Source organism: Calypte anna, chromosome 1 (assembly GCF_003957555.1).
Source record: "Calypte anna isolate BGI_N300 chromosome 1, bCalAnn1_v1.p, whole genome shotgun sequence".
Lineage (NCBI taxonomy): Eukaryota > Metazoa > Chordata > Aves > Apodiformes > Trochilidae > Calypte > Calypte anna.
In genome coordinates this window covers 94416953-94441344 of record NC_044244.1, presented here as the reverse complement: position 1 = coordinate 94441344, position 24392 = coordinate 94416953, and positions in this window count along the sequence as shown.

Sequence of the window (24392 nt, the reverse complement as noted above, 5' to 3'; positions counted from 1 at the left end):
AGCTGGAGAAAAAGAACTGAAGACACGGTGGTGTCAAAGCCATCCCTGAGTATCCAAAGCATGACACAGGTGGCATTCCTGTGCATTCCTGAAGCATTCTTTCTGGTGGGATTTATTTCACCTACACTTTTAGCTGCCCATCTGTGGGTTACTCACCTTCTTTCAAAGGCAGGTGCTACAATGCAACTCTACTGCTATATTCCTCCTAAGCAGGAAAAGATCGGGACTGCTGCTTACAGCAAGAACACACTTGTTTGAGAGAATATTTTCTTTTTTTTTCATTTGTTCAGCCTAAAATGTAATTTTTACTTCAGGGTACTGAAATTCAATAGCAGGTATGTTTTGAACATGAAATGTTTTTTAGTGGCAATATCACCACTTACATGGAAAGGACTAAGTTATCAGTTTCTTAACTGTCCCAAGGGTTATAAAATTGTATAGGTGAGAATTCTTCAGTAATCTACCTTCACATCTGAGGGCTTATACATAGAGAAAAGAAAAATAAACAAACTGTTTATGAATGCTAGTAGCTATATTGATTGGTTTTGTACAGAAGAAACAGTATCTTTCTTGAGATGTTGGTATAAAACACAAACATCAGTCCTAAGAGTGATTTAGATGAAAATTTTCTTGGTTCTATGTGATCAAGTTCAGGAACTAAAATTGCAGTTGTGAGAAGAGGCAAACATATTTGCTTTCTCCAAAAATAAAAAAACTGAGCTGCCTAAAATTGTTTTCCATATGAACTTGATCCCCCTACCCTTGTAATGAAGGTTTAATTAAGTCACAGGCTATGTGATGCATAAGTTGTACTGTACAAAATGATACAATGACTTTAATAAAACTTTTATTTCCTCTCCTTACTAATAAATACAAGTCTCTTTCAAGTACACTACACTGTCCAATTATTCTACAAAATGTAGACTTCTTCAAGGGTTTTCTAACCTCCATATACTTACTTAATGTAACTGGCTTTATATAGATAAATAGATTGTTCTCAGAGACCCAAAGTTCAGCCAGATTATCCAATGTGCTGAAATGACTGAATAGCATAACTAAACAACTCATTCTGCACTATTTCTTTAATTTATGGGACATGAGCCAACTGCACATTTCTATGTGACCTGACTAATTGCCAATACTCTTGAGGATCATGGAAGAACATCATTATAAAGATCATTAAGAATAAAATCTATTGCATGTATTGAAAGGTTTATTTTCTTCCTGCCCCAGGTGTACATATTTCTTTTCTTTAATATTCACAAAATTCTGTATACTTACATGCAACATCATTTCTAGAGTTCCTATCTGTGTGACAAACACTTTCATTGGATTTTGTAAAACCTCTGGCCTACAATCTTTGATCTGTGCCACTATAAAACTATCTTCATTAACTTTATCTGCCACATCTACTTTTTTTTTTCATTCACATCTCATAAAATTCAACAGCAGCTGAGAGTTTCAAGGGATGGAGGCTTTTTTAATGTATCGACATAAATCAGGATGATGGAATGAAAATACAATATATACAGCAATTTCATTTTTGTTAATATTGAGATAAGTATTTATACAGTTTATGTTACCATCTGCAAAGACTCTTAACCAATTCCTACAAAGGCCTCCACTGTTGTCTTCTTATTATAGATAAAACTAGCAAACGATGGGGTGCACATTTAATTTACTTGATTTATTAAGCAAGACATTCAGGCTAGAAAGCCCATCTTCATAAGTGTGGATACATACCATATATCGATGTCAATACACTAGGGTGGCACCAGACTAGTGATATACCTGGCTATGTGATGTGCAAGGAAATACTATTTTTACAAACCTGGATTGGCTTCATAATGCTAAAGGGTTAAAAAAAAGGGTGAGGAAGAAGAGGAGAAACTTATTGAAGTGACCCAGTTAAAATTATGCTTTAAAAGAAAGTTTAAAGCTCTGGATGGGATGATTTTGAAGGGAATTGCAGCTATTTAAGAAATTATTGCACAGAACTCTTCTCAAATGCCCAACTGCTCAAATACCAGGGCATTACAGAACAACTCCACATCACTTAATTCAGAGCCAAAGAGGTTCACCCTGATTGATCTCTGTGACCTGAATTACTCCACTGATCCTGAGCAATCACAGAATCACATGTCCATACTGTCTCATAGCATGGCTCAGTAGAGGGTGGGATCTGTAATCAGGTGGTGGACTTCTTTAAGAGTTACACCAAATCTGCAAGAAAGAATTTATCTGTTCTATCAAGATCAAATGGATCTGACATTCTTTGTCTCCAGACCTAAAAACTAATGCGAGAAAGTGAAATCTATGGTCTTTATTTCTCTACATTCCTTCCCGTGTTCCCAGTGAAACTCTTCTTTTTTTTCCTCTTTCTTTCTGTATTTATTTATGCCACACCAACAATTTAATTTAGAGTTATCTGGTGGTCTTCTAATTATCAAGTTAATGAAATGAAACCACTGATGATGGTCTTCAGGTGACCAGTAATGAGCTGATACCTGGGCAAGTAACATACCATAAAGTGTCATGACAGGCTTCTTGTTGTTACCTAAGCTGTCACTTCTTCAAGACAAATTCTTCCAAAGAGATGATGAACAGAATTTGGCTTATCACTAAAATGTCTTGTTCCATTTTAGTCTTTCTCAAAACAATAGACTTCTGAAAACAAGTATAGACAATAACATTCAATATCCAGATAAGTTTTTATGTTTCATATGCAATCTTACCTTTCTCTTAATGCTGTTTCTGGCAAGGCTGTTAGTGCACTTTCTCAATTACATTACTTTATCTTTTTGGTACTTCATATAGCAAAGCTATATATAGCCAGAAATCCCGTCCAATATTTTAGCCCTTATTTAGCTTCATACATCTTGTACATAATTTATTTTATTAATGGCGTGTTTATGTATGCAAGAATGCTTCATTGATATTCAAAAAAATGGGTTAACAAATCTGCAATCACACACTGGCATTGAAAAGGGTATAATTTAATCTCAGTCTTCTTTTCAGTTGGGCAAAAGCCCAAGCTACAGATCCGCACTCTCTAACAGCTGGAACCAAGATCCTGCTTTGTTCACTCTCCAGAAGGTACTAATGGAATTCAAAGGGTTACTTAACCAAGAAGAGTGGATGTTGATCAGCTATAGAGCATATAAACAAGATTTACCACTTCCCCAGTTTTCAGTCACACTACTGCCAACAGTACATTTATTTTACCAATGGATGCTGCAGAAACCATCATCATTTTTTGTTAAAATTATTTCAGAGCCCTGTTATAAAATACAACAGCCTTCAGTCATACATTATAAAAGGCAAAAAAAAAAAAAAAAAAAAAGCATTGAAAAAAGTTGCAAATAATTTGAACCAAATAGTATCATAATTATAATCTTGCATCCTAAATTAATAATCTGTCATATTTTTCTTTTGCAAAACTGATTTCAATTTATTTCAATTTTGAAAAAAAAACCCTCAATCTTGCAATGCACATTTCAGTTCTGAGAAGGACTTTCACGTCATTAAGACAGGGTTTGTCTTACTGAATTCTTTTAACTGTACCAGTAAATTCACACACTTCCTATTTCCATGCCTATATCATATTTCTTTTCAGCAGAGAGTATGTGTGCACACATGCAAGTGTGGGTGTGTTTGCATAGATGAAATCTGATTTGACTTCAAGAAAATACTCTGTCAACACCTAGCTTCTAAGTTGCTAACACCACCAAAATTTGATGATGAACAATGTGATCACATTAGTCAAGAGTAGTCATATTAATCAGTTGTTATCATAAAAGGATTGCTTAACGAGGAAACCCTGTGTCACACTTTCTGCCACAAGATCCATAACAATTTTTAAAACAAATCAAGGAAAATCTTTCATTCTTCACTCAAATAGTCTCTTTGAAGTGTAAGACAAAGGTATTACAGAAAGAAAGCAATAACCTAATAAGAGCTCCCTGACAATGTCTTTCTTGATTCCAGTTAATAAGGTTATTATTTACTCCCAGATTTTTTTGGAAAAGACACCACAAGGATGTTCCTCAACAACTGGCTCATAATTAACTCCCACTCAAGATCACCATTGAAGGTGAGGCCTAAAAAGCTCCCTGCATGTAGGTAAAAAAAATTACATCTGGTTTGGCTTTTTTTCCTACATCTTCTATCACACCGTTCCTACTTTCTGTCCCTGAATCTTTTTAAAACCAACTTAATAAAAAAATAGTTTCATTTCCAACTGTAGAATTCAAGCCTGAAATAAAGTTGCTTAAACTGAAGGGTCTTGTAATTGCCTGGGCCAAGAACTGCTGATGGAGCACATAAGGAAGGAACACACTGATCACAAAGAAGGGAAATCACTGGAAAGGTTACACAGGCCTTGAAGCATTTTAGGAAATGTCAGCCTTGATGTGTAACCCACAACACAATAGAAGAGCATAAGAATTAAAAAGAGGATTAAGAGGGATTTACTTGAAGCACCTGATGTGGAGTAACCCTACCAAAAATGCAGTCACCAGTTACCTCCCAAAACAAGTCTGAAATATGTTTAAAAATAGATAGTACTCCACTCTGAACCCAAATACAGCAGCAATTTTTGCTCACACATACACAAGATGATTGGGAACTCCTTTTCAGTACACCACTTTAAGAGCTCACAGAGAAAAGGAGCGGACCACTAGCATGCACACAGATGAAACCACAATGCTGATTTTATGAACAGCCTGTCTCCATATGAGCTTCAGTACAGAAACCAGTAGTTGCCTAAGGTTTAGGGTGTGGTCAAGTCCTGTAGGAGTCAACAGAGAAGAAACAAAGTATTTTCTAGTGATATTTTCTATTGAAGTAAGGATTCACCTAAATCAAAAGAGAAGGTACATCTTTAACAGAAACATTTTTATTGTTTTCTTGTATATAACAAGTGACCTTCCTAGTCACTCTTCCCTTCACTGAAAAAAGCTGATTTTTCATCACAGATGTTTAAATATTCTGCTAGTAAACACCCAATACACATTGCCAATTTCAGGACAAAAAACTTTGTACCACTGGCCCACTGATCCCCTTAAACCCCTTAAACATTGTTTTTTTCTGAAGCTACTGCTACATATCTGTCCTTGCTGTAGCCATTTATACAAAGAGTCTGCCATCAGGAAAAACAAGTAATCCCTTTGATTAATGCTTTATTGGCTCATACATTCAAGAAGTAATGAGGGTTATTCCTAGGCTTCTAGCTGTCTCTTTAGCAATTACAGCAACTACTTTCCTTGGCCACTAAGAATTGTAAAAATAAAAAAAGCTTTGGTAATTATTTTTGAGTAAAGCTTTATATTAAATGGCTTGCCAGAACAATATTGTCAATGTCATAGTGAATGTGGGTTCTTTGGATTTTCATTTAATATTACTGTTTTCAGGTATTTAAATCTCTGCATGTGGCAGGCAGACTTTGAAAAAACAAATACCTGGTCTGCATGCAGTGTGCAGTTCTTTACTCCCATTCACTATTGTCAACCACTAGGTGGTAATGTTCACTCTGCAGACCTTTCAAAAGGCAGCATAAACCCTAGCTGACACTGAAATAAATTCTCCCCTCGCTTACACTGATGCAACCATCCACTAAACCAGAATTAAATTTTACTTATTTCCTTTCAGATCAACAATTTAATTTACCTGTGCTCTGTTTTCTCCCAAGCACCAAAAAGGGTGTCACAGAACCCCATATGCACTTGTTGCTCTGACCTGTAAACTATTTCAAAGCAGCTCAACCTACTACAGATCAGTTTTCAGCAGTGGAAGTTTAACAGGGCAGATGGATGCTGTGTTAGTACCACCAAAGCTGATATAACAGCATTTTGCTTTGCTTCAATGACACAGGAGCTAAGAGAATATCTAGGAAAAAACAGTTTTTATATTTGCCAATAAGTTCAGGGCTTAGGATTTGCTTATGATAACACTTTGCTTATCATTACACTCAAGTTACAATGAAAAGCATGCAGAAGAAATCCCACCAATTATGAACTGAATTTTATAAAGGGAGGCTATTCCTCCATGCATCCAAATTCTTCTATCCACTGAAGAATGTATGAACAGAAAGAAGAAGAATGTATTTCAGCACAAAACTCAAATGCTTCAAGAACTGCAGGAATGAAAATTAAAATGAAAATATTCTGAGTGTAAGGCTGGAAAATTAAAGCTCATTTTTTGCTTCTAGCTATTTGATCACAGTATTTTTCTGATATTACTACTTCCCTTTCCCTAGTACCTGCTTTATGAAGCAAAAGAAAGGAGGCTTCCTTGCTTTTTGTGTTCAAATAATTGAACACTTGGAAGTCCAAATAGGAAACCCTTCACATAGCATGGGTGGAAAACAGGCAGAACCTAGATTAGCCAAATTTCTGCAAGAGATGAAAGCTTCAGATTACTACTGTGAAATTAACTAAAAAAAGAAACAGATTTCTGTTTGGTCTGGTCTCTTATTGGCAAATAGTTAAACCCTTGTGCAAACAGTTACTGCATCACACACAAATGTTGCTTTCCTTGAGGTCTGACGCATGGAAAAAAACCTACATACAGATGCTTGCCCATTAAAAAAAATATATATCAATGTACATACATTCTTTCTTGAAGAATAATAAATCCTTTACCATAATCAAGAAGGCAGGAGGAAAGCAGTTGCATGAACTCTTGATTGCAAGTCACTAGAATAGATTTGCATGTTCTACTACAATCACCTTGGAAAAATGGGGGACTATTCAAAAAATTAAAAAGAAAAAAGGGCAATTCTTCTTATCTAGGTAATTCAACAGAAAAGATAGCCACTGAAAGCAGAGGAAAATTACAATGCACAACATAATTTTGGTGTTTTATTTCACCACCAAAACAATCATTTTTAATAGTAGATAACAAGACAATTTAAACTGCATTAAAACAGAACTTCAGGTCTTGCACTTTTCTTCTTTGGATAAACCATAGCTCCAAAGATAAAACCAAAGAACAGTGCAAAGCCAATGGTAATAATCTGACCTATTGTTGTGGGTTTTTTCCTTACATTTCCTTGCTGCCTCATTTCCTGATTAGTGCATAACAGCCAACCCAAATCAATTACATGTTACATTTATGCATTCTTCTGCTATATCCAAAGCTATTCTTGAAGGATTCCTAGCTCCACAAATGAAGTGTTATGAGTTATCCTTGACTGTACTTCTCACTGAACCACCTAGGAAGCCCACACCAATATTTTCAGACAAAATCAGATCAGACCTTATGAAAAGAAAAAAAATGTTTTTTTCTTCCATACATCATTGGTTCCATTTTCTTTCAATAGCTAGAGAATTGTAGAAAGGTCTGGGAAATGTCCAGTGTAACATACTGCCAGCTGAGCCATGACCTGAAACCATGGTTTACTATCATCAAATGGAATTATTCATTTCAGTGCTTCTCATGTATTGACAGATTGTGTTGCACATACTCCAAGAGTCCCTTCAGGGAAGTAGCCTGCTAGGTAAAATTAAGTCTGCATATTATTTAGAATTTGTCTTAGCCATTGTTATCTAGTGAAGTAATAGCTGAATCTTCACAGTTTGTCTGCACTCAGTATGAAAGCTTTCAATGCTCAAGAATTCTGAGAAGAAATCAAAATAGAGATTTACCTCCCTACATACCTTCCTGTATGTAGCAAAATTATAGATCGAGTATGAGTAGGCCACTTTAGAATCTCTTACTGTCAATGGAGAGATACAAGTACTATCAAGACAAATTTCTTTTTTTTTTTCTTTCTCTGTTTATTTTAGGAAGAAATCAGTTGCTTGGCAGAGTTACTTATCTCCCTCCTCCACCAATAAAGGGAGCTTACTTACACTGTGAAGGTCTACATACGGTCAAAGGAACACTATGCCAAATAATTACAATTGGCACTCGCCTGTATCATTATACCAATGGTAATCAAATATTGGTAAAACCAGACAGTGCCCAGACCTTGACATTTCAGAGAAATTATTCACAAGTTAAGTAACACATCCATCAAAAGCTTCAGCCAGCTCACAGCCCTCAACAAGGAGAGATGGGTCAAAGATAGCAACCAAGGTTGCCCACAGCCTGACCAACATCAATCCCTGGCAGGACAGCATCACGCCCAAGCAAAAGGCAGAAAGTCCCTTACAAAGTTTCTCACGTTTCACACACAGTTCTTCTTCATATTAAACAAAATGAATTACAGAATCATACAAATTGGAGTTGGAGAAGACACATCATCTTTCTACATACTAACATACTTTTTTCAATACAGTAATTATAAGAAGGTTGTTTCATGAAACTTATGAGTTTGACTGAGGGCAATAAATGTGTTATATATGTATTGCCTTCAATGAAGCCTAGAGATAACCCTAGATTAAAATTCAAAGTCAGTATTGTCATGGGATATATACAGAATGAGCTGCATAAATTCTGACAAATTATATAACTAAAAAAAAAGTGAATTATCATTTGTCATTGTTAACCCGACTGTCACTGATGCTGTTTTGAGAATGGACCTCACTGAAACATCAGGGTAATTGAATTACTCAGATGGTTACACAGTTAAGAAATATTTGACATTTTCAACTGAATTAATTAAGGATCAGGATTGCTGCAACTCATCTCTAAGAGGACTACACAAAAAATGTTCAAAAATAACATTGAGACTCTCAAACCAGGAACCCTTAGACATTCCAAATTGTAACATGTTCTTCTTTTGGTTCATGCCACTGTGTATTGACTGGGGCCACCCCTTCTTCGAAGTCACAGAACACTGTGTGCAGCCAAGGGGTTATGATCTGGTGGCAATTACAGAGACATGGTGGTGAAACTCACATGACTGGAATGTGATCATGGATGGCCATGTCCTTTTGGGAAAAAAAGGACAACAAGACAAGGTGGTGGACTTTCTCTTAACATGAGAGAGCTGCTAGAATGTATTGAGTTCTGTACAGGGGTAAATGATGATCTAGTTGAGAGCTTGTGGGTACAAATTAAGGGGCATGCAAGCTCCTGTGTCTATTACAGGACACCTGATCAAGACAGAGAAGTTTATGAGGCCTTCTACAGGCACCTGAAAGCAGCCTTGCAATTGGAGGCCCTGGTTATTATGGGGGATTTTAACTGTTCAGATATTTTCTGGAAGGCCTACTTAGCCAGCCCTTCATAGTCCAGGAGGCTCAGTAGATTTTCTTCTTAATAATCAAATGGAGGAAGAAAGTCTACAGATCATGGAAAGAGGAACTGGCCACTTGGGAAGAATATAAGACTGTTATCAGAGGATGTAGGGAGGCAACCAGGAAAGCTAAGGCCTCCTTGGAATTAAGCCTTGTGAGAGAGGACAAGGACAACAGAAAGGACTTCTTCAAATACATTGCAAACTGGAACCAGTAGTATTCAATATATTCGTCACTGACCTGGATTAGGGAACAGTGTGCTGTCAGCAGGTTTCGTGATGACACAAAACTGGGAGGAGTGGCTGACACCCCAGAAGGCTGTGCTGCCATTCAGAGGGACCTGGACAAACTGGAGGGTTGGACAGAGAGAACTTTAATGAAATGCAACAAAGACAAGCATGGAGTCTTGCATCTGGGAAATAAAAACCCCAGGTACCAGTATTGGTTGGGACTGAGCTATCAGAGAGCAGCATAGGAGAAAGGGACCTGGGGTCTTGACAGACAAAAGGATGACCATGAGCCAACAATGTGCCCTTGTGTCCAAGAAGGCCAATGGCATCCTGGGGTGCATTAGGAGTGTGTTTAGTAGGTCTAGGGAGGTTCTCCTCCCCCTCTATTCTGCCCTGGTGGGGCCACCTCTGGAATATTGTGTCCAGTTCTGGGCCCCTCACTTCAAGTAGTACAGGGAACTGCTTGAGTCCATCATAGGGCCACAAAGATGATGAAGGGAGTGGAACATCTCCCTTGTGAGGAAAGGCTGAGGGAGCTGGGTCTCTTCAGCTAGGAAAAAAAGACTGAGGGGTGACCTCATGAATATTTATAAATATAAAGAGGGCAAGTGTCAGGAGGATGGAGCCATGCTCTTCTCAGAGATGTCCAGTGATCTGAACAGGCTGCCCAGGGAGGTTGCAGAGCCTCTTTTTCTCTGGAGACATTCAAAACCTGAGTGTATATGTTTCTGTGTGACCTACATTAGGTGATCCTGCTCTGCCAGGAGGTTTGGATTCAATGATCTTTCAAGGTCTCTTCCAACCCTTAATGTTCTGTGATTCTGTGACATTCAATAATTTCCTATTCTCCTCTTTTTATTATAAACCACATTGTCTACCACTTCACTCCGCCCTGTTCTCCCAGAAAAAAAGTTCTCCTATTTCTTCCTCTATCATCTTTGGAGCTCAAGAACTTCTCAGTATCAAGCTGTCAGCTCACAGGTGCAAACCACTTTTGCCTTATTACTTTGTAATAAGGAGAAACTTGTTCAAATAACTGGGAAGGTTTTATAAATTGCATGCATCTATAAACGCAATAAATCAAACAGAAAATAAAATTAAATACATTGAAGCTTTCTTCAACACTGATAGAAAATCCCTGGGGCTGCTGGTTAATTATCCCAAAGCACCGAGTCCACTACTTCCAGAGCTGAAGACAAACATTGTTTGATATGCGGTTACAATCTCAACTTTATTTAAGAAGTAACAAACATAGTATCACTGTTATCACACCTTTCCATGTGCTCAGCTTCATTCTTCACAGATGGTGTGAAATTCTGATGTTCAAGTAATAACTATCACAAGCATCCCCAAGGTAAAAAACAGAATTTGAAAAGGTGCATCTGTTTACAGGGACCACAATATCTGTCTCAGCAGTACAAGTAAAGTAGCAGCATAAAGCTGATAGTGTTATATTATTAAATTTTTGCTTCAAATATCATATTAAGTTTAAATTTTTTTCTTGCTTAAAGCGATAGCCTGACAAAAGTAGAGGCTAGCGGCAAACGTTATTTATGCAGTGATCTCACAGACCTTTAATGTTAAAGCCACTTCCATTAGTTCAGCCAAATCCCATGACAGTAAAGCTGTGTAATGCAATGTTAGAGCGTGACAAGGTGTAAAGCCACAGTAACTGAATTTATGAAATTGCTCACTCCCAAGCATCCCTTAGCATTGACTTAACAGGCTTAGAGACTGCTCAGAACCTGCACAGCCCAGGATTGCTCCATCCTGTTGGGTGAGGCTCCCCAGCAGTGCTGAATGACAGCAAGCCTGCAGTCAGGGCTGTCTGTAGGATCTGCTTTTGCCCAAGGCTCCCTTTCCTACTCTTGGTCCCTGCCCAAGCTACAATTCCCTCATGTCACAGCCCTGCTGTGCACAGCCATGGGTCCCAACAAGCTGGGCCCACCTACAGCCCCACATCCTGGTCTAGCCTCAGGGACATGTCTGATATTTGGGGTTGCCCCCAGCCCACCCCACTGCCTGGCTGCGGCAAAGGGCCAGGTCCTACCCTTCCTGAGGCCCTGACATGGGAAGGTCCTCCTGCTCCCTGCCCTTGGCTCTCCTTGCACCATGGCACCGGGAGCCCCAGTGCTCACAGACACAACAACAGTCCTGGGAGGGTTTTAGGTTGTTTTTATATTTGTATGCTGTACAGAAGTCTCTAACTTTCACCTTGTATCGAGCTCAAATAATATTTACTGTCCAAAATATCTCAGTTCAGTTTCATTACTTAAACTGTCATTTCTTAGTATTAGAAATTAAATTAGTAACTGACTGAAGAAAACAGAGTCAGTTTTGAATTAACAAACCAAATAATAGAAATGGATGAAAACTTTGTGGGCTAAAACTTATACCAGGTCCATCAATACATACATTGGTCTCCAGCCATCTCCTACAACTTCTCAGACATTTTTCTGAAAACTAGTCAAGAGGTTTGTTTGGGAGGAAGAGGAGGAAGTATCCTTCTGTTTAAAAAAAAAAAAAAAAAAAACAAACAAAAAAAACCCCACAAAAACCAAATTTCTTCAACAGAATGGCTGTATTTTATAACAAACACCTATTGAGAGTAACTGAAGAACATCCAGTGACCGGGCACCCCTGTGGTGGCAAGAAATTCATCTGTGGGGCAAGAAAGACCCAGCCTCAAGTCCTTCAGCAGCTTGATTTAGATCAGGGACAAAACCCATGGAAATCCTGACTTCAAGGCTAGAGCATAGTACTAACATAAAATGTATTCATTTCTTTTTTTGTTCCAGTGAATAAATGGTGGAAACAACTTGGGTAATAGGACTTTCCTCTCTGCTGGAGTGTGGGACCAGGTGAGGTTTAGGAAAAGGCATATGGATTTTGGGATGCAGAAGATGGGTGGGAATTAAGTACTAGAGCTGGGGATCCTAGTCTGGGAAAAGGAAGGGAATGCAACAAGGCATGGTCCCTCAAGGGAAGTTTTGCTGCATGATCTTTTAGAGAGCAGCAGTACACCTGCTGGTATGGTTTATTGCTTCTCTAATGCTCCTGATCATTCCAGCTGCTTTGTCTCCTGCAGTTGCCACAGAAAAGTCTGTGTGATCACCTGGCACAGAACAGAGCCCCCTGCTGCATCTATAATCCTACTGTATTTTAAATTATTTTAACCTCCAAACAGGTTATGGACTGGCAGTTGCCTTGTAAACTATTTTCTTCCCTCCATCCTGTTTAGGTCTAGACACACAGCCTGCAGATTAAGCATTGTACACACATTTCTGAGTGCCACAACAGACTTCAGAAATAGAGGCAGCTGCTACTTACCTACCATGCTGCCACCCTCCTGCTGTATTTACATCAGGCCTCTCTCACTATCACAATTTCATAGAAGGAAATGAAGACAGATCCCAGTAAGGGGAATTTCAAATGCACTTTTCCACTGAGTCAGTGCAGTACATTTTATCTGTGGTTTTAAGCTAGAAATTTTATTCCACTGTGAAGTTTTATAAACACATTCAAATTTTGGTGTACGTGCTTGTAAATGTTCTTAATTTTTCTACCCTCACCTTCTCCCGAGAAATAACTGAATACAAGGTAAAAGGCAGTAACATTTATTTCTCTCAGTGGCAGATATGCAGATCAATCCTCCCTGTGCTATAAACAGTGGAAGTTAGAAGGTCATCTGTTCCACATAATAATGAAGCACAGAGTCTTTTTGTCCTCACAGGAATCTGATGTTCTGAAATTGATTTTAAGTGTAAAGCCTCAATTCATTAAACCTACGACATTGCATTCGTAGAAAAAAAAATATTATAATCCTGACTTCCTGTTTACTTGCTCTTCCTACAATCAAAGAAGAATCAAGGGGGTATTTTGTTCTTAATCTGTATGGATTCCTTGAGTATAATAATTTAATGAACTCTATTAGGCTGACAAAGAGCTGCATTAGTATGACACTAAGGATCTTTCTTTAAATTGTGCAGGGTGGATTAATTGGGCTGACAGCTACCTTTACAGAAACAAAACATGATCAGCTGCAGATGCAGCTGCTTAGCAACTTGACCCATCTGCCTCAGGCAGTCAGTCCTTCAGCATGTACCACTGGCCTAGGAAAGCAAATCAAAAAGGTTCATTGCTATTTTTGGAGTAATCTCATGATGATCACATACACATGCTACTTGAAAGGAACTTCTCCTAAAATATATCATACAGAGCAGTGTTCTACAACACAAAGTTGGTTGGAAGGGTTTGTTGCATTTTTAGCAATAGGAGGAAATAAAAGGTAGTACTCATCAACTAAGGCTCCAGGGAAGCAGTTCTAGTTGTAATATCAAGCACTAGCAGATTAGTTGTGCTCTGCAGAGAAAGTCTGAAGTAGATGACTATGCCAAAAGCTGACTCAATCCACACTTCAAAGTATCCCACTCTCCCATCTGTAATTTCCCCCTCTATTTGCTATTGCACAGCCTACTTTGGCATAGACCCTTTGCTGTAATCACAAACTACATTCAAAAATAACTAACATTTGCACCACAGGCAACAACTTAAGTCTGAAGCTTCATCTGTGGTTTTTGCTCCATGGATGAAATTAAAAAATGCAACTTATTGGAAGGTCTCTCTCTTGAAATGCACTGCACATTTTTTCTGCTTGCATTCAGTCTTTCTATTTTGGCCCAGTTTACAGTAGATTAGAGACCCCTTCATTCCAAAATGGCATACCCTCCTTGTAGGAGCTCTGGGTAGAGAGAAGAGCTTGAACAGGTCTCTCAGTTTGAGGATTAATGGAGCTATTTCCTAGGAAGCATAGAAATATTTTGCATTTTTATATCTATAGAATATACATGGTTTTTATAATGAAACCTCAATGGCTTTTGGGAAGAGGGAAAAACTGAAAGAACATAGAATATCTGTTTGCAGATACGTATAATACACTGACTGCTTCCAAGAACAGGCAGGAATCCTTGTTATTTAATATTCCTTTGTTATTCAATCCTACTTAGGTCTTCTGTGGTTAGCAAGAATTGAAAAGTAAATAATGTATGAAAACCCCTTTTTGTTAAAAGCTGGAAATAATTAAATTCCAACTTTCCATGCATTGGGTGTAAGCAATTTGTACCACAGGGAACCAGATGTGTTTGGCATGAGACTTCAGTACTGGAAGCTGCAGAACAGATAAAGAAGAAGGGAAGAGGGAAAAACTGAAAGAATGTAGAATATCTGTTTGCAGATACATATAAAACACTGATTGCTTCCAAGAACAGGCAGGAATCCTTGCTATTTAATATTCCTTTGTTATTCAATCCTACTTAGGGTTTTTTTCCTCCTTCTTATATTGAACCAGTCTGGGTTTTGCCTGTTACTGTAATTGGAGAATGAAAACCTCCCTGTCCTTGCCTCACTCTCCATCTCCATCTTCATGTCCCACAGTGAATGAGCAGAGGCAACATGATAGCATCTGGGCCTAAACCATGACAAAATGTCAGGATGGAAAGCTAAGTTCAGCCCTGATTTAACTTCACTGACTTCAAACATATCTCTGAGGAACAGGGTACTGACAGACACAGAGTTTGTTTGAAATTGTCTATATTTTGATTTCTCTTTTTTCATCTTACACCTTTAAGCTTTCTAATGCTATTATTTAAGAAAATAAAATTACTGACTCATTAGATATCCAGGAACACAAAGAAATGTTCCAGCATAAGTTAGAATGATAATAATAAAAAATCTATAGATTTTAATACAGTCTGTAGCCCCATTTCATCTTATAGTGGGATTTTTTTTCTTAGAAGACTGAAAACTTAAAGAAAAATACATCATTAGGTCAAGAAATACAGTTTTGGTTTTTTTAAATATGCATGTGTCAAAGTGTTTCAAACAAAATACAAACACGAATAGAAATGAATCTTTATGCAAATACCTAAATATGGACATTATACAAACAAATATAAAAATACATTGCAGGATACTGGTGGATGAGTACTGTATTTTTAACTATGTAATTTTTCTTTCGTGGAAGCTTAATAGAATTAGGATATTTAGATAACTTTGTGCTCAAGCCTCATGTAGATGATAAGAACACAATAATTTACTGCTAGATACATGTTCTAAAGTGTCCATTTGTCTAATAACAGTCTCTCAATGTATTTACATTCCCCTCATGATATAACTGAAGGTAATTTTACAGAGGGAAATGTCAGTAAAAGGAAGACACCCAATTAGGACAGAACTTTTAGGCAGAACAGTGACTAACAAATGAAGCACAGGATCACAGAGGTCACACGAGTAAGATGCCAACAGAAACTACAAACATCTAAGAAGCCTATTTCTTCTTATTGATAAAAACTTCCATGAAAAAGTGGAAGTAATATTATTCTCTTCTGGAAGGTGAGGGAGGGGGAATAATTTTCCATACCTTTCCTGAAATTTTGTACCATTTAGCAACCATTAGTGAAGATACTTACTGTTTTCTTCCAAGAAGCTGGAAGAAATGCAGCCAGGGAGTTTTTGAAGGCACTAAAATGAATGCAATAAGACTTCTTCTCCAAGCAATTACATTGATTAATTTATAAAACAGTTTCATTGAAGTTCTGTTGTATACACAATTAATGCATCTTATTTTTTTCATATTGTGTCATTTCCCAGCATTGGAGACTACGCACAACATTCAAATGTTCAAAAACAGAACAACACTTGCATTCTTTCTACTATCAAGCAACCTTGCTCCCTCTTTTGCATTAAAAAAAGCACTACCAATCTAATTTACTCAAAAAATCAGAACTAAGTGTAAAGAGAAGGTAATAATTTAACCCTGTCATATTTTACAATTCAAAGCATGATAATTAATCTTATATATATATATATACACACACTAACCTATAGATCTGGTGTGTTTTCTCAATCTGTGGAAATCACCATAATTAAATTATTGAGAGAAAGAGTTAAGATGGATGTGAAGGATAAATTAGTATCCAAATACACCTCTGTGCTGGGAAAAGCAGCACAAAGAAAGCAGCACAACTTGAGAACTTACAATTAGCTTAGTAAAAAAATTTTATGAAACATTCGCTTTCAGTAAATTTACACTTCTGTGGTAGGTATCTTTCACTGGTCACCATTAAAGGCTGTCAATTTACCTAGTGTGCTGAACAAATATACAGTCAGTTTTAATAACAGGGCATAGACATCAAATATAGCACCCAACCCACACTCACAAAGAAAAGCAAGTAGAAAGACAAAACTATCCTTAGAAATATCTTATGTTTCAGTAGTCTAGGTTTTCAAAGTAACTATCTTGGGGAACCCTCTGGTTTTAATAGCTATTTCGAAATATCTGTATCTCAAGTATCAAGAGTATGCTTTTGCTTTTATGAAGATAATCACCCGATAATGGAAATAAAGTCAACTAAGTAATCATCCTTAGCGATTGATTCTCTTATCTACTTATAAGGTCGGTTCCTCTACTCCTAGTGATGAACAAAGTCTAATAAACCAATTCTTTGTACCTGAAATCTTCCAGGTCGTCCTCTTGTAGCCATCAGCTCCTATAACTCAAGTCAGAACTATAATTTTTATAATTTAACTAAAAAAAAGGGCTGCAAATTCAAGATGGTAATTTTTTTGGTTTTTGCATGGGGACTATTTTATTCAAGAGAGTCACTGACACTTAAAAAGTATTTCCTAACCTCAGCTTCTGAAATTCAGTAGCTTTTCTGATATAGAATACATTGCACCAAATGCTTTTAAGGAATTTTCTAGCAATTAATTGTGTAGAATATCTTTTGAGAGAACATGTATGTGCATGAAGTATGCGTGTATATGCTACGGCTTAGGGGCTAGGGGCTAGGATTTTTTCTGTTTATGAACTTAACCTGGTACATTCATGTTGATGGCATTACAGGAGAATGACATTTCTCTCAAATCTCCAGGTTTTCAGGGTGAAGCAGCAGATGAATGTGCATGGTGGTATTTTAAGACATCACAAAGATACTGTAAATTAACTCTTGCCAACAGAGACAGAGTAAATAACTCCAGAATATTAAGTTCTTCTGCATACATTTACAAAGACCAATTCTTTTCCCAAAAAGGATTATTTTATTTCTGCATTTAAATAAGGCTAATGAAGTGTTTGTATAGCAGTTCTTAAACTAAGACAGCAGAAAATGTTTCATTTCTATGAGTAACTAGTATTTATTCTGTATTTAACACTCCAGATTGGTATTTTCTGTAGTTAACATTCAAAGAAAAAAAGAAGGTGCAAGAAAACCTTTTTCTATTTCAAACACTTGAAGGCTGATAACAAAGTTTTTAAAATGGTTTTCAACCACTAAGCAAGTCCTGGCTTGCAACATCAATTCTGGATTAACTGTTGCATATTTTCTATGCTGTTGTATACTGGCTTTGTGCAGCCTATAGCCCAAATACCTACAACAAATAAAAACTTAATTCTTTTAAACCATCCAAAGTTAACTAAACACCAGTGGAAATATTACTTTCTTTCAGGCTGCTGATATAATTAGCCATGGCATTTCTGGAGCTACTGATAATTACTGTGAATTTTGGTTCATATTGTATTCTCAGCTAGGCTGGTTTTTGTGAGCAACCTTTTATGCTTTTCCATATGCAAAGCCTGCATAGTTAATAATGTTATTTTAGAAGAAGAGGTAACAGAGTCTTAAAACAGCAGGTGCCAAATCTCTTTAGAGAGAAGGTGGTTTTTAGTTTCTTTTCCTCCTGCAAGGTGACATGAATATTTGAGGAGTTAAAGTATTTAAACGTTTAAGCTGTAAAACACTCAGGTCAGGATCTTGACCGTATTAGTATGTAAAGGAGTAATGTGTAATGTGCAATGTAATGTGTATCATTAAAAGGCATAAGGGATATACTGTAGAAACACTCAGACCTCAGGAAAAGAGCTGAAATATATATCCACTTAAAGCTCCCAGATCCCACAAAATATTCAGCTTGCACACCAAAGGGAGTCCACAGCATCAGGCAGAAGGCACAACAAATGACCCTGTTCTACCATGTAATTTCACCTGCTTGCATTAGCATGGAATAGTTTTACATTAGCCTACCTTGCAGAACAAAAAAAACGTATGAGATATCTCAGCTTTACCACCCTGGCCTCTAAAGCTTCTTTTCCCTTTGGGCAGACCGTATTCTAGGCCAGGAAAATGCCCTGAATGATCGATTTTTGTTTAAATAGGAGGCAGGAGATAATTACCCTGCCCAGCAAGCCCTTCTGAACAGCACAGTTTTTAATGTCTCCAAAAACAAGGGCTGTGTAGCAACATTACTTCCTTCTGGTACAAGGAGAATCAAGCTATTTGAGCCATGAGAAAAGTCAAGCCTCAATATCATTAACTACAGGGTGAAAATGACAAAGTAGAAAAAAGTACAGAGCACACCAGACAACTGCAAAACATAGCAAGTGTCCAAAGGTATTTTTTGACTGATCATCTTTCCATTTTTATAATTCAATAGTATTTGCAATAAGAATATCACAAGTTGGGTTTCCATTCAAAAAGTCTTTTTCAGCTTTCATATATTTCACATGAGCAAAGTAACAAACACGGCTTTCCAGATTTTATTACTAAATTAAAACATATACAGCATGTTGAAGAGAAATAGAGAAACTTTCAAAAAACAACTGCTTCCACCATAATATACAATAATTAAGTACAAATTTTCGTTATCATCAAAGGACTTGAAAATATTCACAGTACAGTTTATAGTGTAACCCCAATTAAAAAAACAAACAAACAAACAACACCACAACTAATTCATATTGATCAGAATGAAATATATCCTGGGGTACTGTTTGTCTTGCACTAAGTGGCTTGTGGAAACTTCAGCATTTCTCTTACACTTCCTGCCAAGCAGCACAGATTTCCTCTCTTGGACTGGTGTGAATAACCAAATCTATGCAAATCCAGCCTACGAGTCCCTGGAAGGTTTTATTTACTTGCTTCCTCAGACAGAAGCCAAACCCTACATTTCCACTATCCTTTGAGATTCTGCTTCCTAGGCACAGTCTATCCAGAAGCAAGAGCCCAAAAAAAGAACATGCATGCACCGCTGAGATGATTCAACATGTGCTACTCATATTCTCTCACCTTGGCTTGTTGCTTATCTGGCAATAGCAGGAACACAGATGACAGCAGATATGGCCCATTCCAATGGATATTTACTTGAACTTCCCAAACAGAACCCTGCTTCCTCCCAACAGAAACAGAACAACTTGACATGGAAAAGAAATATATACAAGTAAGGCAAATGAATCAGTGGCAAGAATGTCTCATTAAATGTTCTGTTTGCAAACAGTTTTCCTAAGTATAAGGGCTCACTATGTACAGTCAATATTGCCTTAAAACTTTTATGTGTCTCCAGTTTTATCTGCTTCTTTTTTTTCTTGCTAGGTTTCTGTACTAGTTCCAAAAGAAATGCAGTTTCATAAAAGTGATCAGACAGTCTGCAGACCCCGTAAAGGTCCCTCCCTACTGATAGAATCAGCTTTTTTACAGGCTAGTATGTTAAAAATCAGAGAATCCCAGTGCAAGAAATATTTTCCCAACTCCTGTAGTTTGCATTCTGTAATACTCCTAGTTCCTACTTTGTACTTGTATAACAGAGAGTTCAACACAGCATACTGACACACTGTCTGTGTGGGAAAGCAATCTGCGGAGGCTTAAGGATTCCATGTACGCATCAATATGATTGCAGGAAAATCGTCTATTAGCAACTTGCACTCACTTTATATAGAGAAGCCTTGTTTACACCATCTTATCATGCAGGTGGCTTTGTATTCCAATTACACATACCATTCTCACGGAAAGATTCTTCTCACATAATTATTTTCCTCTTCTGTTGCCAATTAAGTTATCTCTTTCCCATTAGCTTATTCTCAGGCCTCTAACTAGGCCTCAATAAGTATTAACCCAATGTAGCCTAAGTTGAAGTAAGTCAGGATTGCTCACAACCTGTATATTTCTGAACTGTTTCCCCAACATATTCCCCTTTTTGTTTTTTGAGCAATTCTGACTTATTTCATTACATAAGATAACATGCTAATGATATATTGTCATAAGCAGCATACCAATAATGCAAAAGCAATAACATACCAATAATGCAAAAGCAATAATAACATATATACTAATACAAAAGCAATAATAACATTCTAGTAATATAAAAGCAATAATAACATATATAACTGATAAGCCTTGCCTAATTAAATCTGTAAGCCAACAAGCTAACTGGTATATTTTATGATTTTTATCAATTCTTACCAAAGGCTTTTCCTCTTGCTATGTATGATACAAATGAAACAGCAAGAAACCCAAATTTCAAATTTTCACTTATATTCTAGGCCTAATTGTTGCATTGACCAGTTTGATCACAAATGTTATTGATAACTCATTAGTGCTCTCATCATGAGGTCACGCTCTTTTTTTTCTTCTCATGAGGGTATATGCTCTTCCCTTTTCTCTCCTTTTTTTTTTTTTTTTATGATTGTAAATGTCTTCATCTTTTGTATGGCGTAACACATTAAAAAGATTCTATTTCACGGATAGCTAAAATCTCCTGTCAAAGAAAAGAAAATATCACTATCTTTCATGAGTAGCAGGTAACCCTCAAGTTATTGCCTACCAAAATTCAGGCCTGGACATTTGATGCCCAGAACAATGTAAAAATATTTCCCACTTCTGCTTCATACCTTTCAGAAGGCATTAGAAAAACTTTTCTTTTTTTGTCTTTTTAACGAGGCTATGTGGTGTCCTTTCCTCCCCCTCCCAGCAGGGCTCACAGCTACAGTATCTGCGGGGGCAGAGGCAGCACCTACAGCTGTAGCAAGCTTGCTGGGAGCAATCGCCAGGCACACGAAGGGGGATTGAAAAGCAGCTTTATCTTAAGCATTTTTACCTCAAGCAGCTTCTAAGAATTGGGCTGCTGTAGCAGCTTTTTGGGAGTAGTCCTAATGCACATTTAGTTTTTTCATTAGCATTGTCATACGCCAACATACAAAAAATTTTTTTTCTTTTTTTTCTTTTTTTCTTTTTTCTTTTTTTCTTTTTTTTTCCTTTTTTTTTTTTTTTTAATTTTTTCATCTCTTTTGACAAATCAAGATGTGACATTACCACTGAATATATGTGATCCATAAATTTTGAATATGACTCTGCTCTCTCTATTTAATATTTGTAAAAGGAAAAGTCTGCTTGTGCAGGATCATAAACAATTTGCAAAGCCTTATATGCCAATTCTTGTGAAAGTTGTAACACTTCAGTTTGAAACCATGCCTGCAAATCTGCACATACAAAAGGACAAGCACCCAGTAACATTTGTGCTTGCACTCCGTGTAATGCATCGGTGTTCTGTCTAGGAATCACAGCTGCATTTTCACACAGCATTTACCATTTATGATGAAATTGCAATTGTTGAGAAGAAGTTAACAGAGTATTAATGAGCATTTTTGTGTCATATGGCATCAACAACTGAGCAGTAAAAAGATGTTGCAAAAGAGATTGAGTAAATGACTCAAACCGATTTCAAATTGTACTGTGCAATGGCAACTTCGACTTCTTTTATCATTTTCCAATCTAATGCAACCCATTGACCTCCTCCTCCTGGTCCCACAATCACTGGAAAACCATCGGACTCATATTGGGAACCATTTCTCCTTCAACTATAGCATTTGAATAATTCCCTTCCATCTAGTTACTGGATACACACTACCACCCACCCCCACTACCCTCCCCTCCCCATGTTGGATCTGGAAGAGGTAGAGCAGTGGGTGTTAAAGGGTTAAGGGAAATAGGAGCAGGAATAGGGAATGGATCAGGGGGTAAAAATGGATTAGTGCCCCATTGTTCGGGATGTTCCCTGGAGCAAAAACTAGGTTTTTTTTTTTCAGGGGTATACTCATCCTTGGTCTCCAGTTCTGTCAGCTTCTTCAGCAGTTCCCTTCGTTGCTTGTCTCCGAATCCCATTTCCTTCCTTGATTGTTGCTCTATAGCAGGCACTGATGGTGTTGACAGGTGAAGGAGAGGATTAATTGATGGCAACTGTGGTTAAGAAGATAAATCAGGCTTCCAAGGTGGAAAGGTGGCAGAGCATTCGGGAGCCGTGGCGGGCAGTTGCAAGGTCGAGAGTCTGCATTCCAAGATTCCTCGCCTGTGTTCTCCGGCTTCTCTCCCTCTGGGTACTCCGATGATTCTGGTGGTGTTTTCGGTCGCTTTTGGTCTTGCTTCTCGGTCCCATTTTTATTTTTCATCCAGCCCCCAGGGTCAAATGGCACAGTTGACTGAGTTTGAATCAGTACAGTCCCTTCAGGTGCTGGTAAGGGTATTTTAGGTGTCTCAAACAACTGTTTAGAGGTCAAGTTCATACCTTGAGCATTCATCGGTACTGGCAGATCAGATGTTAAGACAACAAACGCTGAGGCTGCTGCTGACCTCTCACTTTTCATTTCTTTTAAGGTTTCTCTAATCAATTTCCAAAATGTCGCTAAGCGTTGTGCCTCCTTATCTCCATCGCTAATTTTATCCCATAGGGCAATACCTATGGCTTCCCAAGTAGGTAACTCAAAAACAGTACCCATCGAGGGGATCAAGTCTCTATCCCGTGCCCATTTCAGCAATTCACGTAAGGTCTTGCCTTCGTGTAATAAATCTCTCATAGAGAGAATATATTGGAGGAGCTTAACTACTGTCTCTTCCTGTTATACATCAGAGTGTAGACCCCATCTCCTCCCCAGCCGCTCACCTGATCAGGGCAAGATTCTTCAACTCCGAGGTACCTCTTTTATTCCGTAGCCGGGCACCAGCTACATAGATTGCCGGGGCAGCAATCTCCTTTCGACTGGCTTCTCCGCCCTCTTATTCCAGCTGTCTTTATCGCTCCTGGAAGCAACAGCATAAGAGTCTCTGGTCCGGGCCATCCTTAGACCCTGGTCCGGGCCACCCTTAGTCCCTGTTCGGGCGCCATTTGTGGGAAAGCAATCTGCGGAGGCTTAAGGATTCCATGTACGCATCAATATGATTGCAGGAAAATCGTCTATTAGCAACTTGCACTCACTTTATATAGAGAAGCCTTGTTTACACCATCTTATCATGCAGGTGGCTTTGTATTCCAATTACACATACCATTCTCACGGAAAGATTCTTCTCACATAATTATTTTCCTCTTCTGTTGCCAATTAAGTTATCTCTTTCCCATTAGCTTATTCTCAGGCCTCTAACTAGGCCTCAATAAGTATTAACCCAATGTAGCCTAAGTTGAAGTAAGTCAGGATTGCTCACAACCTGTATATTTCTGAACTGTTTCCCCAACACTGTCTGAACACCAAGAACTGTTGTTTCCCAATGCACACCTCTATTCCTCTCACTACTGCAATAGTATAGTCACACCCTAAGCCATCCTCCATCCTCTCCTCGTAGAAAGACATTACCTACATTACTTATTCAATAGAAAACTGGTTGTAGCTTCAAAGTTAATGAGAACAGAACACAAGCAATATTTCATTTTCAGATTAAGAATTCCCTAGAGAAATTACAGTTTCAAAAAAATCACTTGCAAAACCAGCCTCTGCTAAACTGCAGTAATAATACAAAACTTGACCACAATCATATTACGTTGTTGAGACTATTCCCACAGAGCATTGGTTCAAATGGATATAGAATAAACAAAAGCTAAATACAAAGGAAGTTGTTATAGAATGGCTAGGGTTGGAAAAGACCTTAAAGATCATCTGGTTCCACTCTCCCTGCAGCAGGCAGAGACACCTCCCACTAGGTCAGGTTGCTCAAAGCCTCAACCAGCCTGGCCTTAAACACTTCCAGGGAGGGAGCATCCACAGCTTCCCTAGGCAACCTGTTCCAGAGTCTTACCACCTTCATAGTAAAGAATTTTTTCCTAATATCTAATATAAATCTCCCCTTGTAGTTTGAAACCATTGCCCCTTGACCTCCCACTGCAC